This window comes from Somniosus microcephalus, chromosome 11, assembly GCF_052327205.1.
Source record: "Somniosus microcephalus isolate GS21.2 chromosome 11, FLI_Smic_1.0, whole genome shotgun sequence".
In the NCBI taxonomy this organism is placed as follows: Eukaryota; Metazoa; Chordata; class Chondrichthyes; order Squaliformes; family Somniosidae; genus Somniosus; species Somniosus microcephalus.
Window position 1 is genome coordinate 11,285,011 of NC_140997.1, and position 14,889 is coordinate 11,299,899.

The 14,889-nt window shown below is 46.4% G+C and overlaps 1 protein-coding gene across 1 annotated transcript in view; it reads left to right on the top strand.

Moving 5' to 3' along the window:
• Window positions 1–14,889, top strand: part of LOC147110317 (mitotic spindle assembly checkpoint protein MAD1-like) — a 998,542-nt gene that overhangs the window by 474,242 nt on the left and 509,411 nt on the right. The gene's annotated exons all lie outside the window — the stretch shown is intronic.

Consider the following 14,889-nt stretch of genomic DNA (forward strand, 5'->3'; position numbering starts at 1 on the left):
CGCGCGCTCTCTCTTTCCCACCCCCCAGTCGCGCGCTCTCTCTTCCCCCCCCCCCCAGTCGCGCGCTCTCTTCCCCCCCCCAGTCGCGCGCTCTCTTCCCCCCCCAGTCGCGCGCTCTCTTCCCCCCCCAGTCGCGCGCTCTCTTCCCCCCCCCAGTCGCTCGCTCTCTCTTCCCCCCCCCAGTCGCGCTCTCTCTCCCCCCCGTCGCTCTCATCCTCACCCCCCCCCCCCCAGTCGCGCTCTCTCTCTCTTCACAACAACAACATGCCTTGAAAAAGCCTTGGCACCGCCGGGCACTCCAGCTCGTCTATATATATATATAAAAGGATCGTTCTGTCTGTCTGTCCATCCTCCGGTGTGCGTCTGTCCGGCTATGCACTCGAAAGTTATGGAGCGTACCTACGCGTGCCTTACCTCCAAAGAAAGCTTACGGTTCCGGGACGGTCGTAAGCGTATTAACTTTTCGGTCGGAAGAAAATTGTTCGCGCCTTTTGCAAAAAACCTTCAAAATTAAACTCATTACCTGCTACATAGCATTGATTGACTGACGTCAAGGTTCGACCAATCCTGTGCCGTCACGATTGACCAATCCTACAGTTCAGTCGCGTGATGGTTGGCCAATCGCTGCGTCTGTGGGCGGGACTAATGCTTTTCAACTCCGGCATCGGCAGCCATTGCTTCACTACTTCCAGCTCAAACTACTCTGCTCATCCAGCTTCGAAAAAGTTAGTATCTCTTTTAAAAATAACATAAGATTTACCAAAAACGTTTTATAAGTACTTTCACTTTCATCTTTCAAGGTATTAAAAGGTAGAAATGTTGCCCGGCAGCAGATTGAGAGAGGGACACAGAGACAGGGCCCAAAAGTCTGGGACTCGATTTAAAATGTTGCCTGGCACCAGATTCACAGAGGGACACAGAGAGGCCCCAAAGCCTGGGACTCGATTTAAACCGCCCGGCCCAAAACAGCCCTGGCAAAGCCGGGCTCCCCAGCTAGTCTATATATATATATATATATATACACGAGTCTGTCTGTCTGTTTGTCTGTCTGTCCGGCTATACAATCAAAAGTTATAGAGCGTACCTACACGCATGTTATATCAAAAGAAAGCTTATCATTAGGGCAGTCTCATAGGCGTATTTACTTTTTGGTCAGACAAAAATTGTTCGGACAGTGTACAAAAAACTTTCAAAAATCCTCAAAACTCCACTCATTACCGGTTGACCAATCCTACCTCTCATTAACATTGAGTGATGTGCTGGTTGACCAATCGGTGCGTCACGGGCGGGACCTAATCCTCCAGTCTCCCTAAACTTCGCCACCATTTTTTTCATCCCCACAGCAACAGCACCAGCCAAACAAACCCCCACATTGCGGCTCCGGGAGCGGCAGGTCAGTTTACACACAGCGGGCGGGGGAGCGGCAACGGCCGGCCGTCAACCGCGCCACCCGCGGGGGAGCTCAGCTGGGGTCCGTCTCGGCCCGACATTCCGGCCGGGCCTGAAGCGCTAGGCCCCGCACGGCCGGTATCACAACGGCACCGGGCCTCAAGCGCTAGGCAGGGAGGGGAGAGGGAGGGAGGGAGAGAGAGGGGGGACACACGGGCAGGGAGACCGCGCGGCCCAAAATTGCCCTGGCAATGCCGGGCACCCCCAGCTAGTTATTTATATAGAAGTGGGTGTGGCTGGACTGGTAAAGGTGTATGGCCTGCAATCTGAATGGTAATGGCTAGATAATTTGTGTTTTCTGTCTTCTTGAAGGTCTTTGATAGAAATAATTAATATAGGGTAAATGACTGGTTGGCTACCTAGGGCAGGTTAATGGTGTTGACCTTATAAGTAACTGAAATTGCTCTTGACAAACTTAGTTGTTTCAGGATAGTGAAGTTGCAGACGCTTGATTGATGCCCTGTTCACTGAACTCCATATCCGCCACCTCCACCTCTGGTGCACTGTGGCTGCAGCAGTTCAAGGAGAAGACACACTATACCACCTTCCCAGGGCAATTAGGGATGTGCAATGAATGCAGTCTTTCTAGCATTTCCCGCACCCCAAGAACAGGTTTTAAAAAATCTAATTCGGTAGGAGCATTTGTATATGGCTCTTGGTTCTGTCCCTGTGGTGGTTCTTTGTCTTGATGTATGGGTGAGCTTGGGCCTGGGTGAGTGTGAGGTTGGGTGTGGGTGAGTGTGTGAGGTTGGATGAGTTTCTGCGAGGCTGGGTGGGTGTGTGTGGGTGAGGTTGGGCCTGGGTGAGTCTGTGTGTGTGCGAGTCTAGGTGTATGTGTGTGTGTGAGATTGAAGGCTGGTGAGATTGAGTGATTGGGATTGTAAGTAAATTTGCATGCTGAATGATAACAGATGTCAATAGTTTTATTTTTAATTTCATGTTTTGATTCATATCCAGGTTTATTAACCTGGCTGTGATGATCTCGCATGTGATCTTTAGATTCCGACACTATTTTATTCAGTGCAGGAAGGATAATTCATTGAAATTCCAACAGGAACTTGCTCTTTCACACAACGACTATGAGCACATTGTGATATAAAAATATTCTGTAACCTTAAGTGCACATAATCATATTTACAAATGTTCTACAGTATTCACAACTTAATAGATAACCATCCCAGAGAATGCTACATCAACAGTGACCCCAGAACCAGCAGCAAGATAATATTCCAATTAGAAAAGAGACATAACTGTGGAAATATTAAATATCACTTCAGGGGGAAGTAGTAACTTTTTCCAATTCTAAGGGGTAATTTGAAGAGTTGACGCTACATGTGAGGAGCCTTGCCCACTGGCGTCGCATATCAGAAGTTCAGCGTGTGGTGCCTAACATTAATTTTAGTGGTTGGAAAATCTTGAGCAGTGTGTGTCCCAGCCTCTGACAGGTGCTGCAGGTGGGTGAGACTCCCTGTTGGTAGCACATAATGGCCAAATTACCCCTCTAATGTTATACTGGGGGCAGAGGGAGACTCTACGGATCCTACTTTGTGTCTCGCAATACGTCCACAGGTTGTGTAGACGGAATGTACATCTCCAAAGCTAAAACTCAGTATATCAGGAATGAATTTTGCAGTTTCTATTTAATTGGGAAAGCAGGTCTGATTACTTTTCTTTTCTTAGACTAACATTTGAGTGCAGAACTGAGGGATTGCTTCATTGTCAGAGGTGTGGTCTTTCAGGTGAGACATTAAATTGAGGCCCCATCTATTTAATCAGATCGACATTAAACACCCCGTGGCACTATTTGAAGAAAATCAGGGTTTTCCTGGTACCCTGACAAACATTTTTGCTTTAATCAACATTGCCAAAAAAACAGATTAACAGGGCATTTATCAAATGTTCTGTTTGTGGGACCATCCTGTATGCAAATGGCTATCATGTTTGCCCACATAATAAATTTGATTCACTTTAAAAGTGGCTGTGCTGCACTTTGGGACACACTGAGGCTGTAATAAGGCAAGTTTGTTTGTTCCTCTTTCAACATAACCCCTGCACTTTTTGCACTTGCTAATAAGTAAAACAGGGATGTGAAAAATGAGAAATCTTACTTCAGTCGGTATTTTTTTTCCTATTTGCCCAGTTCTTCCCTGTGATGCCAGGTCTTGCTGCTCTCTCCTGTGTTGCCAGCTTCAGGACTGGCATCACCGTTCCCAGCAATTTCAGCTGCTTCTATTCTGGCTGCCCTGGTTTTTCTTGTTTGAAGTTGGTTGGACTGGAGGTTTGTGGAGCTGTGATTTCAGTGCTGCTGTTGGTGGATGTCAGATTTTATCTACCAACAGCAGCACTGAGAACCCAGCTTGCCAGAGCTTCAGGACTGTGACATTCAAACAGGAAAAATCAGCGGGCCTGAAGTAGGAGCTCAAATAGATTGAGTCACTTGGGGGTTTGAAAGATAAGGCCTACTGTGGAAGTCTCACTTTTGAAACAAAATGCCCACTGTTTACTTGGACTGTCTAAAAGTTATTGATATTGAAAAGGTTGAACATGAAAACCTCTAATAATTAACCCAAAACTTTGGGAATCCGGAGCAAAACCATGGGACTGGATAACAAGTTGGATTAAAAATATGAAATTGAGTACTCGTGAGCAGTGTGGTGTCAGACTGGGGAGGAGGGTGAAGGCGGGGTGGTGGATGGGCAGGTGTTGAATAGTGTATTGCAGGGGCCATGCACGGTCCCATGTTGTTTCATAACTGTTTTCGGTGCAGAAATCAATAACTTTGTTAAATTTGAAGATGAGAGGGAATGAGGTTGCAGTTAATGATTACGAGACCATTTAGTTAAGTTATGTAATTGTGCAGATATGTGAACATGTCACCCTGTAATTCCACAATTTTGCTGGGAAGTGGATTTTCCACACATCACTCAGTGCTTTCTGAAGTTTTTTTTTGAATAAGCCACATTGATAAACTTTACCTGAATAAAGCTGGTCAAATTTGACCTCTAGCTTTTCTTCAAATAATTTTGAAAAATGGCAGTGCAGAAACTCCTTGGCTTAATCACGGCTAGCTCAGAAATGCTCAATCAAGAATTGCAATTATTTTAATAATATCGAATATTGTAATACTTCAAAGAAACTTAGCCCCTCCCTCTCTTCCTCCCCCCACCCCACCCCCCCCCTCCCCAAAGAAAGGTATATCTCTATAATAGTAGAAGTCAGTGCTGACACTTCTGGTTTGGATCTCTTTGTGTGTTTTTTTTCTGTTTTAACATAGAAACATAGAAGATAGGAGCAGGAGTAGGCCATTCGGCCCTTCGAACCTGCTCCGCCATTCAATGAGATCATGGCTGATCATCCAAATTCAGTACCCTGTCCCTGCCTTCTCCCCATATCCCTTTAGCCTCAAGAAATATATCCAACTCTTTCTTGAATATATTTAATGAACTGGACTCCACCGCCCTCTGTGGCAGAGAATTCCACAGGTTCACCACTCTCTGGGTGAAGAAGTTCCTCCTCATTTCAGTCCTAAATGGCTTACCCCTTATCCTTAGACTATGACCCCTGGTTCTGGACTCCCCGGCCATCCGAAACATCCTTCCTGCATCTAGTCTGTCCAGACCTGACAGAATTTTATAGGTTTCGATGAGATCCCCTCTCAATCTTCCAGACTCCAGTGAGTATAAGCCCAATCGACACAATCTCTCCTCGTACGTCATTCCTGCCATCCCAGGTATCAGCCTGGTGAATCTTCGCTGCACTCCCTCCATGGTAAGAACGTCCTTCCTCAGGTAAGGTGACCAAAACTACACACAATACTCAAGGTGCGGTCTCACCAAGGCCCTGTACAACTGTAGCAAGACATCCTTGTTCCTGTACTCGAACCCTCTTGCTACGAAGGCCAGCATACCATTTGCCTTCTTAACCGCCTGCTGCACCTGCATGCTTACCTTCAGCGACTGGTGCACAATCACACCCAGGTCTCTTTGCACTTCCCCTTCTCCCAATCTATTGCCATTCAAATAATAATCTGCCTTCCTGTTTTTGCCACCAAAGTGGATAACCTCACATTTATCCACATTATAGTGCATTTGCCATGTTTCTGCCCAATCACCCAACCTGTCCAAATCGTACTGGAGTTTCACGACATCCTCCTCACAGCTTACCCTCCCACCCAGCTTTGTGTCGTCTGCAAATTTGGAGATATTACATCCAATTCCCTCGTCCAGATCATTAATATATATTGTGAACAGCTGGGGTCCTAGGACCGATCCTTGCGGTACCCCACTAGTCACTGCCTGCCACTCGGAAAACGACCCGTTTATTCCAACTCTTTGCTTTCTGTCCGCCAACCAGTTCTCTATCCAAGTCAATACCTTGCCCCCAATCCCTTGTGCCTTAATTTTGCACGCTAATCTCTTATGCGGGACCTTATCGAAAGCCTTCTGAAAGTCCAAATACACCACATCCACTGGTTCTCCCTTATCTATTTTACCAGTTACATCCTCAAAAAATTCCAGTAGATTAGTCAAGCATGATTTACCTTTTGTAAATCCATGTTGACTTTGTCCGATCCTGCCACTGCTTTCCAAGTGCTCTGCTATTACATCTTTTATAATAGACTCCAGCATTTTCCCCACTACCGATGTCAGGCTTACTGGTCTATAATTCCCCGCTTTTTCTCTACCACCTTTTTTGAATAGTGGGGTAACATTAGCTACCCTTCAATCCATGGGTACTGTTCCAGGGTCGATCGAGCTCTGGAAGATGACCAGCAATGCATCTACTATCTCTACAATATCAATGCATGTACCATCTACTACATTACAACAGTGACTACACTACAAAAGAGGTACTTCATTGGCTGTAACGTGCTTTGGGACATCCGATAGTCGTGAAAGGCACTAGATAAATGCAAGTCTTTCTTTTTGTCCTTCAATCTAAATGTTGACCCTTTGGTACAAAATATCAATGTCCGTCTATTTGTACCAAAGTAATTTAATTGTAAATTGTGACGAGTGGTTTGAATAAAAGAACAGTTTTTTTTTAAAGAAAATTTACTTATAAAATAAGTTTGTTTATTCTCTGGAGAAACCATTTCACCAGCTTCACTGTAATAATAGTAATAAATAGAAAGGAAAAAAAACCTAGAAGAAATTGCTTGTATTGGATATACAGAAAAAATGTTTTTAAACTGTTTTACTGTGAAGGTTATTAGAAATTGGGCAACCTGTTCTAAGGTAGAGCAGTAGTTAAATGTTACTAATTTTATGGTTTATGCAGTAACTATGGCAGCACTTATATTTATTCAGTCTAACATGGTATGTTCTGCTTGGTTTGTGGGTGCTGAACCAACATTTAAATTAGTGGCTTTTAAACAGAAAAGTTCCCCGTGTACATATAAAAACAGCCAGGAATGAACAAAGCTTGTGAGTGTATTCGAGCACTGTCAATGAGAGAAAACATTCTTCTCTCAGTCAGTAACCTATCATTGGCGACCTATTGGCCTTGATATCAGTTCATCCACTGGCTAAAAATAACTCAGATGTACATGGCTGTGTCTCCAGGTCCACATTACTCTTTCAATGGCCAGGTGTTGGGGGAGGTGGGGAATGATTGAGCAGCATGGCTTTCAGCACTTTCAATGAATAAATAATCACTGGTAGAATGCGAGAGTGCAAAAAGATATGGCACAGGCAATGTCACCAGGGTAGTACTTTCATGCATTAATTCTATTCCTGTGATGGCTCTTTTCAATAAAAATGAAGACTTTCCACTCTGAGCAGGAACATGTTATAGCACTGATGAGGCCTCTTGTACTCCAGAGTGATTCTGCACAGCCTGGTTTATAATTTTGTGCACCAGACATAGAGAGAAAATGAAAGCAACCAATCATTTCTAGCGGCAGAAGATTGGGCTCCCAACTGAAGCATTGCAAGTTCAAATTCAACTCCTGTTGATTCAGATCCATCTGCCCTCATTAGATGCCTCTTCTTCTCCTCCCACCTATTTCCTAGCCAACCCACTGTGTGGAACTAGAGCTATTTGTCTTCTATAGGGGGATATTGACGGGTCCAGTGTGCCCTGTAGTTAAGCTTTCCCCTTGACCTGATTGCAGAGCAGCATTGGCCATGGTTGTGGGGAGCCACTGCTGCCCTCTTCTAGCACTGGTAAAATGAGAGTAATGGTATCGGAAAGAATTGAATGACCTAAAGCCCTATATGGCAACAAATAATACACCAGTGCCGTTTATTTGTTTCAGTTTCTTACCGTTTGTGGTTGTGCACTATAGACTCTGGCTAAGGAACCCAAATACTTTCATGGCAACGAAAAGGTGGCAATTGATGAAATGTGATTCATGGATGGTAAATTCCTTTGTGTGTTGCCAAGGTATATTCTGCTCCATGCCACATCTGACAATCTGAGAAGGTTACTACTATTCTAAATTCAGAACCAATGACCTATGTGTGCTATGTTTATATCGATGCAACCTGTACATTCCATAATTTTTCACAAAGAAGGCACCTATAATTGCAGTTGTCCCATTAGAACGCCTCTTGTCATGAGCTCCACTTCCAGCTATTTCCTAGAGCTCCAGGCCACTGCTATCTGAGGTGATCATATCTCAATAAAAGTTATATTTCCCCAGACTCGCCCACGGTAGTTATCTATCTTTCTGCCCCACTATTAATCCTTCCTACTCCCAGAAGAACATCTATCTTACCACTGCACTTAAATACACTGCTCCTGCTGCATGTTTGACGCCAACCTGCTGGCCTTGCAGGCTGTACATCGTGCAGCCGGTGATTCCTTCTTCCACACTTGATGGTGCGAGCACTACATGAGGACTGACATCCTCTACTGCACTATACTCTGCTTGCTCCAACCCCTGCCCTCACCAGCCTCCATTAGTTCCCCATTACCCAGTGCATTGAATTGGTGTGAGCACTACATGATTACTGATACCCTCCACCTACTGCTGCAGTAATCCCTTCTTGCTGAACGCCCCTGCACTCACCAGCTTCCATTAGTTCCTTATTATCCAACGCATTGAATTCAGAGCTCTTACATAGATACATAGAAGATAGGAGCAGGAGTAGGTCATTCGGCCCTTCGAGCCTGCTCCGCCATTCAATGAGATCATGGCTGATCATCCAAATTCAGTACCCGGTCCCTGCCTTCTCCCCATATCCCTTGATCCCTTTAGCCTTAAGAAATATATCCAACTCTTTCTTGAATATACTTAATGCACTGGCCTCCACCGCCCTCTGTGGCAGAGAATTCCACAGGTTCACCACTCTCTGGGTGAAGAAATTCCTCCTCATTTCAGTCCTAAATGGCTTACCCCTTATCCTTAGACTATGACCCCTGGTTCTGGACTCCCCGGCCATCAGAAACATCCTTCCTGCATCTAGTCTGTCCAGGCCTGACAGAATTTTATAGGTTTCGATGATGTCTTTCTTTACAAATCACTCTATGGCCCCATCACAACTCTGCAGCCTCCTCCAGTGCTGTGTTGTTGGTCTGTCTTTCAAAACTCATCTCCATCTAGTAGACCACTGGCCACGTTGTCCTTACTGTCTGGAAATTCCCTCCCTTGATCCTTCATCTTCTCTTCCTGCCTTCAAAAGCCACCTAAAAAAGTTCAGCAACACTCCTAGCTCTACTATTACTGCTCGACATCTGTTTCTCCCCTGTGAAGTGCCTTGGGATGTTTATAATGTTAAACGTGCAATATAAATGCAAGTTACTGTTGTAATTGTTGGTTAGTGGAGGGACCCAAGCATGAGTATAAATAGAAGTTTGGATTCAAACCCAGGTGACTGCTGGTTTAGACTGAATTAGCACATTATCTCACCAGACCACCACAGCAGGGTCACTTTCATACCAATCTGATCAATATGATTACTGAATTAAAAGAGGGCTTTTCTGTAACACAGTTATGATTTCCATACCTAAGTGTAACACGATGAAATAAAAACAGAAAATGCTGGAAAAACTCAGCAGGTCATCTGTGGAGAGAGAGAAAGAGAGTTAACGTTTCAGGTTGATGACCCTTCATCAGAACTGGAAAAAGTTAGAGATGTAACAGATTTTTAAGCAAGGGCAGGGAAAGGTGGTGTGGAGGGGAAGAAAGAACAAAAGGGGGAAGGTCTGTGATGGGATGGAAGACAGGAGAGATTAAAAGACAAAAGGGATGATGGCGCATGGCAAAGGAGATGGTAATGGGACAAGTTAAGAAACAAAAGATGAGCTTAGATGACGTGTAAATGGGAATGGCAAAATCATCAACAGCTGCCATGTGGAAAAAAAATAGGGGTAGAGGTTATGGTCTGAAATTGTTAAAGTCGATGTTGAATCCAAAAGGCTGCAAAATGCTTAATCGAAAGATGAGGTGCTGTTCCTCGAGCTTATGTTGAGCTTCGTTGGAACAATATAAGAGGCCGAGGACTGAGGGGTCAGAGTGGGAGTGGAGTGGAGAATTAAAGTGACAGGCGACCGGAAGCTTGGGGTCACACTTATGGACTGAACGGAGGTGTTCCGCTAAGTGGTCACCCAATCTGCGTTTGTCTCCCCAATGTAGAGGAGACCGCATCGTGAGCAGCAAATACAGTATACTAGATTGCTGTTTCACCTGGAAGGAGTGTTTGGGGCCCTGGACAGTTGGAAGGGAGGAGATAAAAGGGCAGGTGTTGCATCTCCTGTGCTTGCATAGGAAGGTGAATGAAATGTTATAGTTCGGGGCGAGAGCAGGAGACGGCATCGATACAGTCATCAATGTATCGGAAGAAGAGGTGAGGGAGGGGACCTGATTAGGACTGGAACAAAGAATGTTCCACATATCCCACGAAAAGGCAGGCATAGCTCGGACCCATGCGGGTTCCCATAGCAACACCTTTAATTTGAAGAATATTCACAGTTAACATAAGCTCACTGAACCACTCTGTCAATACTGGTGTTAATACCGCTCTCATTTATACCTGGTGTTAATACCGCTCTCATTTATACCTTTCTTGTTTATACATCTATCGTTAACACCTCTGTCTAGTGGGCTCAGTAACTCTGCCGAGCCACTTCTTATCCCTCTGCCAGCAGAAACAGAGAATGCTAAAATGATGTATTCTTTAACAGGTTTTGATTTTAAAAGGACTTTTTTGACTGACGTGCCCCTGAATTGCTGTGATTCTGCTTCATGAGAGTCGTTTTCTCCCTGTTTAGAATAACATCAGATGTATAAATGAGCGAGACTGGTTCTTCCACCTGTTTTCCCTTCAACAAGACCTGTCTGCTGGTCCTGAAGAAATTACATAGTTTGATATTGTGATCTAAATTTAGTCAAAATATTAGATATGTATCCCATACGTTTTACTCCTCTCTTCCCACCTCTTTCCCCCCCCCCCCCCCCCCGCATCCCAAAACCTCCCACCTCCTCCAATTTCATAGCAGTTCCTGTAAGTAGACCTTATCTCTATGATCTAGGATCTCTGAGAGATGATGTCCCTGAAGATTAACAGTTGCCCTACGAGGAATAATTTCCTTACTGATATACCACACCCTTTTTATGCATGGGTTAAATCAGACACGAGCCAAGCACTTTTCAAAAGTAAATATATTTATTTACATTTAAATGCAATTATGAAGCACAAAAAGTTTATAAAATGCAATATCAAGCAGAAATAATGAGCAAAGTCTGTCTGTCTCTTTTTTTATTCGTTCATGGGATGTGGGCGTCGCTGGCAAGGCCAGCATTTATTGCCCATCCCTAATTGCCCTCGAGAAGGTGGTGGTGAGCCGCCACCTTGAACCGTTGCAATCCGTGTGATGAAGGTACTTCTTACTTCTTCGGCAGTCCCTCGGAACCGAGGATGACTTGCTTCCACATTAAAAATGAGTTTGCAGGTGATTGATGAGTCCAATGTGGGACCGACAGACTCTGTCACAGGTGGGGCAGACGGTGGTTGAAGGGGCGGGTGGGTGGGGTGCTTGGGTTGACGTGCGCTCCTTGCGCTGCCTGCGCTTGGCTACCGCTTGCTCCCGGCGAAGAGACTCGAGGTGTTCGGCACTTTCCCGGATGCTTTTCCTCCACTTTGTGCGGTCTTGGGCCAGGGATTCCCAGGTGTCAGTGGGGATGTTGCACTTTTTCGCGGAGGCTTTGAGTGTGTTTGAAGTGTTTTCTCTGCCCACCTTGGGCTCTCTTGCCGTGCCGGAGCTCCGAGTAGAGCGCTTGTTTTGGGAGTCTTGTATCGGGCATGCGGACAATGTGACCCGTCCATCGGAGCTGATTGAGCGTGGTCAGAGCTTCGATGCTGGGGATGTTGGCCTGAGCAAGAACACTGACGGTGCGCCTATCCTGCCAATGGATTTGCAGGATCTTGCGGAGGCAGTGTTGGTGGTACCTCCCCAGTGCTTTGAGGTGCCTGCTGTACATGGTCCATGTCTCTGAGGCATACAGCAGGGCGGGTATCACTGCTGCCATGTAGACCATGAGCTTAGTGCCGGGTTTGAGGTCCTGGTCTTCAAATACTCTCTTCCTCAGGCGACCGAAGGCTGCACGGGCACACTGAAGGCGGTGTTGGACTTCGTCGTCGACGTCTGCCCTTGTTGACAGTAGGCTCCCGAGGTATGGAAAGTGGTCTACGTTGTCCAAGGCCTTGTCGTGGATTTTGATAATCGGGGGGCAGCACTGTGTGGCGGGGGCAGGTTGGTAGAGGACCTTTGTCTTACGGATGTTTAGTGTAAGGCCCATGCTCTCGTACGCTTCGGTGAAGGTGTTGATGCTATTTTGGCGTTCGACCTCTGAGTGAGCGCAGACGCAAGCATTGTCTGCATACTGTAATTCGACGACAGAGGATGGGACGACCTTGGATCTGGACTGGAGGCGACGGAGGTTGAACAGTTTCCCGTTTGTTCTGTAAATTAGCTCCACTCCAGTGGGGAGCTTACTGAGGGTGAGATGGAGCATTGCAGCAAGGAAGATCGAGAAGAGCATTGGTGCGATGACACAGCCTTGCTTGACCCCGGTTCGTACGTTAATTGGGTTTGTGGTGGAACCGTTGGTCAGGATCACGGCTTGCATGTTGTCGTGCAGGTACTCCCACAGTGCTGTTAGGTAGGGAGTTCCAGGATTTTGACCCAGCGACGATGAAGGATCGGTGATATACTTCTAAGTCAGGATGGTGTGTGACTTGGAGGGGAACTTGGAGGTGGTGGTGTTTCCATGCACCTGCTGCCGTCCTTCTAGGTGGAGGAGTTTGCAGGTTTGGGAGGTGCTGCCGAAGAAGCCTTGGCGAGTTGTTGCAGGGCATCTTGTAGATGGTGCACACTGCAGCCACGGTACGCCGGTGGTGGAGCGAGTGAATGTTTAAGGTGGTAGATGAGGTGACAATCAAGCAGGCTGCTTTGTCCTGGATGGTGTCGAGCTTCTTGAGTGTTGTTGGAGCTGCACTCATCCAGGCAAGTGGAGAGTATTCCATCACGCTCCTTACTTGTGCCTTATAGATGATAGAAAGGCTTTGGGGAATCGGGAAGGGAGACACTCGTCACAGAATACCTAGCCCCTGACCTGCTCGTTGCCGCAGTATTTATGTGGCTGGCCCAGTTAAGTTTCTGGTCAATGGTGACCCCCAGGATGTTGTTGATGGGGGATTCGGTGATGATAATTCCGTTGAATGTCGAGGGGCGGTGGTTAGACTCTCGCTTGTTGGAGATAGTCATTGCCTGGCACTTCTGTGCCGTCCAGGTCTTGTTGCATGCCGGCATGGACTGCTTCATTAACTGAGGAGTTGTGAATGGAGCTGAACACTGTGCAGTCATCAGCGAACATCCCCATTTCTGACCTTATGTTGGAGGGAAGGTCATTGATGAAGCAGCAGAAGATAGTTGGGCCTAGGACACTGCCCTGAGGAACTCCTGCAGCGATGTCCTGGGGCTGTGATGATTGACCTTCAACCACCACAACCATCTTTCTTTGTGTTAGGTTTGACTCCAGCCAGTGGAGAGTTTCTCCCCCCCACCCCGATTCACATTGACATCAGTTTTACTAGGGCTCCTTGATGCCACACTCGGTCAAATGCTGCCTTGGTGTCCAGGGCAGTTATTCTCGCCTCATCTCTGGAATTCAGCTCCTTTGTCCATGTTTGGACCAAGGCTGTAATGAGGTCGGGAGCCGAGTTATCTTGGCGGAACCCAAACTGGGCATCAGTGAGCAGGTTATTGGTGAGTAAGTGCCGCTTGATAGCACTGTCGATGACACCTTCCATCACTTTGCTGATGATTGAGAGTAGAATGATGGGGTGGTAATTGGCCGGATTAGATTTGTCCTGCTTTTTGTGGACAGGACATACCTGGGCAGTTTTCCATATTGTCGGATAGATGCCAGTGTTGTAGCTGTACTGGAACAGCTTGGCTAGAGGCGCGGCTAGTTCTGGAGCACAAGTCTTCAGCACGATAGCCAGGATGTTGTCGGGGCCCATAGCCTTTGCTGTATCCAGTGCGCTTAGCCGTTTCTTGATATCACGTGGAGTGAATCAAATTGGCTGAAGACTGGCTTTGGTGACGGTGGGGACCTCAGGAGGAGCCGATATGGGTCATCCACTCGGCACTTCTGGCTGAAGATGGTTGCAAATGCTTCAGCCTTGTCTTTTGCATTCGTGTGCTGGGCTCCGCCATCATTGAGGGTGGGGATATTCATGTAGCCTCCTCCTCCCGTTAGTTGTTTAATGGTCCACCACCATTCATGACTGGATGTGGCAGGACTGCAGAGCTTTGATCTGGTCTGTTGATTGTGGGATTGCTTAGCCCTGTCTATAGCATGCTGCTTCTGCTTTTTAGCATGCATGTAGTCCTGTGTTGCAGTTTTCCCAGGTTGGCACCTCATTTTTAGGTACGCCTGGTGCTGCTCCTGGCATGCTCTTCTACGCTCCTTATTGAACCTGGGTTGATGGTAATGGTAGAGTGAGGGATATGCTGGGCTATGAGGTTGCAGATTGTGGTGGAATGGGTTAAGGTTGAGTATAATTAAAGGATACAGCTGAGCAGCCAAAGGATTTGCGTCCTTTGTACGTGGAAACCCATGTTACACTACGTCAACTGCATTGCCCTCATCAACCCTCTCTGTTACCTCATCAAAAAACTCGATCAAGTTGGTTTAACAAATCCGTGCTGGCTTTCCTTAATTAATCCACACGTACCTAAGTGACTGTTAATTTTGTCCCTGATTACTGTTTCTGAAAGCTTCCCCACTACCGAGGTTAAACTGACTGGCCTGTAGTTGCTGGGTTTATCTTTACACTCTTATTTGAACAATGATGTAACATTTGCAATTCTCCAGCCCTCTGGCACCACCCCCGTATCTTTGGAGGATTGGAATATTATGGCTAGTACTTCTGTGATTTCTGCCCTCAATTCCCTCAGCATCCTAGGATGCATCCCATCTGCTCCTGG